We start from the raw sequence: 5,000 nt of genomic DNA, 5'->3' as shown, positions 1-5,000 counted from the left end.
AGCCGTTTTTAATTGATTCAAACGTCGAACTGTTCATGTATTAAGTTCGGCTCATGAAAAGTATGGGGTCTGAATCGGGTCTTATGACAATTTAATGTAAGCTTATGTAGAATTCAAACCTTTTACATGCACCTTGAAGTCCCAAATTTGTCAGGCAAGGATATTTAATTTGGCTTAAGTGCTTTAACAAATTGGTATGTATTTCACAAGAGAAATGAAACCTTAGATCAAATGGTTAAGCAAATGATTTGGTATTAGAGTGCTCTCACCGCAAATTAAATGACGACAGAAAGCAGAAAGCTTCAGCTGTCATTTAATCTATTGTACTCAATGCAAATAGTATGTTTATGCCTGCATGAGATTGTTATTATTGGCGTTTAAAGAAAAGAGAGCCAAATTTTGATGAGTCTGCTCTTCAAACCCTTACGTTATAACAGAAGTGACAGTGTCTGACACTTGCAGAGTGCAGACTCCAAACTAACCGTAAATCACAGTTATTGCAAGCTAAACGTTTTATTTAAAATGGGTGCTTTAGCCTGCGTAGCAAGCGTTCCTGTTCGAAAGAAGAGCTCCCAAACGATTTTCCACAAACTGGCCGCGCGAAAGTTGGGGCAAGAGACTGAGGGAACGCTTGCAAGAAGACCCCCTATTTTTGAAAAACGCCCACCTTTTTTTGACACGCGCTGATTGACGTCTTATTAACAAATTAGCCAATAACAGAAAACCTTGTTTCTTACACATGTTGACTTCCGTCAAAACAAACCGAAGCACTGAGGAGAGCGATCAATGCAGAATTTGTCAGTGTGAACTGAGGTTGTGTGATTTTAAAGTTAAATTTGTAACGGCAGCTTCTTAGCCGGGTAAGACTGGTTATGTTTCTTCCGAGAATTTGTTTAAACCATCGAAAACAACGGTCAATTTTTAGAACGTGTAAGAAACTCGTGCGCTCGTAAAATACGAAATTTAGGAACATAACTCGTACAGAGTTCGATGGGTAGGTAAGGCCCTTCAATGCAAAACTCCACCAAAGCAGACCATGAAACCATTCAAAGAGGTTTCAGTTGCGATTTTTAATTAGCGGCGATTTCATTGCGACTTGCTGGCGATTTCTTGGTGCAAAGTGGTTGACGAAACGAATCGAACTAAATATCCTGGAAATTACAGGATATCCCCCCCGCTTGTTTGATAATCCATAGTACGTTTTTGGTCAATCGTCACGAAATCGTAGATGAAATAGCAAGAAAAAAATGCTCAAAAAAATCGCACGACTGTGAAAAGGAGCCGCTTTCTTCTCACAGTGAGAGAAGATTTGAAGATTTAATTAGCAGGGCAGTTGCGTAATTGTCTTCATCTTGTCAGGCTCAATTCATGATACAGTACTGAAGCTTATATTGGGCAAGGTAAGCGGAGAATTTGACAAATACAGTGTGTTGCCCAGTTTCCGGCCAGTACCAGTTTCCGGCCGAAAAAAGGTAAACTCGGTTATTTTCGATGGGATTTTAACTCTTCGTCCACCGAATCGATCCGTTGGAAAAAAAAAATGAACATCTCCGCTATCAACTTATGGTTTAGGCGGGCTTTTTGGTTGAGAAACGAGCGAACAAGAAGGGATTTTGTTCAGGTGAGTAAAATCTTACCGGCTAATTTTTGGCCTTTTCACTGCACAGCGAAGCTACCGTACGTAAATAAATAACTCGTTTAATAGGAAATAGTTCACGGAGCTTGATAATTTTTTGAAAGAATTTACATTGAAGATGGAAGTAATTAAGGGACCTGTCATCATAAGCTAGAACTTAGCTGTTTGCGAACGTCAGAAGTCTAAATCTTAGCTAAGATTTTCGCATACTACGCCAGTTTCCGGCCACTGATCTGCACTCACAGATAGATTGTTTAAAACTTATTTGAATTAATGAAATTTTATAACTTACTACTCGAGAAATTAATAAAATGTACATAGCTTAAGCAAGCATGGCGTAATGAGGTACATATTAACTCAGATGTGCTGTGTTAATTGCCCGTGCCTCTTCGCAGAGAATATCGCGCGGGCTTTGTCAAGGTTATACCCTACCCATAGTTAGCAGCTATCTATGCCCTACCATACACCTCTAAGTAACCATTTTGCTCTAATCCCATAAAGTACAGTCGCTAAGCCACATCGAGATGGCCGGAAACTGGGCAACTTACTAGTTTTGCAAAAAATGGCATAATTTCTTTAGTACTTGAGGTGGGCAGCCGATCTCCGTATATTTTAAAGGTAAGTAAATGATAAACAAGAAGTTAGGGCGATTACAAACTAAAGTGGCCGGAAACTGGCTAACATACTGTATCATACAGTTTTTTTCCTTGATCCTGACACAGATATGTACTCTGGTGGTTCGCAGGCATGTTATTAATTATTCCTGCGTAAATACGAAGCATCTTTTACAAGCGAACGGAAAGCTTACTTCAGACCAAGCCAAACTTTTCCTTGACAATAACCGCTGCCAAAGTTTTGTTAAAGAACAAATCTTTTGCTTTTAGTGAATTATGGACACGCTTATCCACAGCGGCTTCCGCTGACGCTTAAATAATGTTGAATTTCCCGCGATGGATATCGTCCAAGCAGTCCAGATTTTTAATTAAATCACAGGCTGTCATTCCCATGGAATTTACCTAAACTACTTACTTGATTGCGTATGATGCCTTGTAATGGAGAAATCAAGATGATACTCGAGAAGTTTGTTCTTCGTTTCATCTATTTCGAACTCCGCAGATCATGACAAACATCTGAAAAATTAAGCTTTTTTCGAATCCTGTTGGCAAAACGGACATTACATCTATACAGTTAAAACGGTGGCGCATTGACAGTTCTTGTTCCATTTTCAATGCAAAACCGATAACCGATTCGCTCAGCTTCAACACACGGTTCAAAACCTTCCACATCTTTTGCCATTGTATTTGTCACGCTAGAACTAACAAGTAACATTTTGCTCGAAAATTTAGCACCTGTCAATCACTGTGACTGTGCCGCACCAATCAGAAGCCCCCGTTCGTGGGCGAACGGGTTTTTCAAAAATAGGGGGTCTTCTTGCAAGCGTTCCCTCAGTCTCTTGCCCCAACTTTCGCGCGGCCAGTTTGTGGAAAATCGTTTGGGAGCTCTTCTTTCGAAGAGGAACGCTTGCTACGCAGGCTATGGGTGCTTAGACTTAAATACTGTTTACAATCGCTATTTGTAGGCAGTCTGCAGTTGTCATACATCTTAGAAATGATCAGCTTTATTATTACATGTACCAGCATTTTTTTTTGAGACATGTGATATTGAGTGTTCTTATCTGGATGAAATTCTTATGACACCTTTTATCTGTAAGTAGCGGTAATAATTTTTGTTTGGAAATGTGACTGAGATTATGAATTATTAGTTAAAACCCCACAAACTAAAAGTTTTACCTGGAGTCAAAAATCTCCGCCGATATTTTGTCGCCTGGATTATTGGTTGATCTCTAACAATTTACACGACTGGGTCAAAGCCACAAATATAATCCCCGCCATCAGAACTGACCATTCTGCTATCTATTTAGAATTTGGGAACGTGGACAAAGAGGCTAAGGGCCCTGGGTTCTGGAAGATGAACACCTCCATATTGGAGGATGATGAGTACATTGATGACCTTACAAAAATGGTACCAATTTGGATCACGGAAGGCCGAAAAGAACTTTCAGACCACCGTAACATTTGGGACTGGATAAAATATAACATAAGAGCTCATGCTATAAAATATTCCAAAAAGAAGGCAAAGGAGAGAAACGAAAGAGGATCAAAACTTGAAAAAGAATATACTGAAGCGAAACAGGTTTTCGAAACGAACCCCAATGATTCGAATGGCGACAATTTAAAAAAGTCAACGGAATAATAATCCGTGCCCGAGCACGATGGCATGAACACGGCGAGAAAAGTACCAAATACTTCCTAAACTTAGAAAAAAGAAATCATGTAAAAAAGCATATAAGGAAACTAGTAATAAGCGGCGTCGTAAAGACAGATCCCTATGACATTCTTCAAGAACAAAAACGTTTTTATCGAGAGTTATACAAAAGTTCAAATAGTGATGCGGAAAACCGTCAGAACATTGTAAAGTTTCTAGAGAATTTGAATATACCTCAATTAACCGAAGAACAAAGGTTGACCTGCGAAGACAAAATTTCAGCTGAGGAATGTTACAATATCCTCGAAAGCTTTCAAACCAACAAAACTCCCGGGAATGACGGAATTCCTATAGAATTCTACAAAGTGTTCTCGCCTTTAATAAGCGATCCTTTTCTTAAATGCGTGAACGAAAGCTTTGAAAAAAGAGAAATGTCTTGTTCTCAAAAACAAGCGGTAATTACTCTTATAGAAAAAAAAGGAAAAGATCGTTCATATATTGAGAACTGGCGTCCAATCTCTCTCGTAAACGTTGACACAAAAATTATGTCTAAAGTGATCGCCACTAGAATTAAAAATGTTCTTCCAAACATTATACACCATAACCAAACTGGATACGTGAAAGACCGATATATCGGCGAAACAATTAGATCAGTTTTCGATATTATGGATTTCACTGCAAAAGAAAGTATCCCGGGACTAATGATATTTATTGATTTTGAAAAGGCATTTGATAGCGTAGAATGGGAATTTCTTCTCTATTGTTTGAAATCCTTCAATTTTGGCCCTAATTTTATCCATTGGGTCCAAACGTTCTACAGAAAAATACAAAGCTGTGTGATAAACAACGGACTTTCATCTGAATACTTTAATCTTGAACGTGGGGTACGGCAGGGGGACCCGCTCTCTCCTTACCTCTTTGTAGTTACTATAGAAACATTAGCAATTGCGATTCGACAAAATAAGGATATCAAAGGTATCTCTATTTGGAGTGAGGAGACAAAAATTCTTCAATACGCAGATGATACGACAGCAATACTTGCCGACACAAGCTCTGCTACTGCTCTTTTTAGGTTGTTAGATGATTTCAAGATTGTCTC

This window comes from Montipora capricornis, chromosome 14 (genome assembly GCF_036669925.1).
Source record: "Montipora capricornis isolate CH-2021 chromosome 14, ASM3666992v2, whole genome shotgun sequence".
In the NCBI taxonomy this organism is placed as follows: Eukaryota; Metazoa; Cnidaria; class Anthozoa; order Scleractinia; family Acroporidae; genus Montipora; species Montipora capricornis.
The sequence above is the reverse complement of the archived record's forward strand: the minus strand, read 5'-3'. Positions refer to the sequence as shown.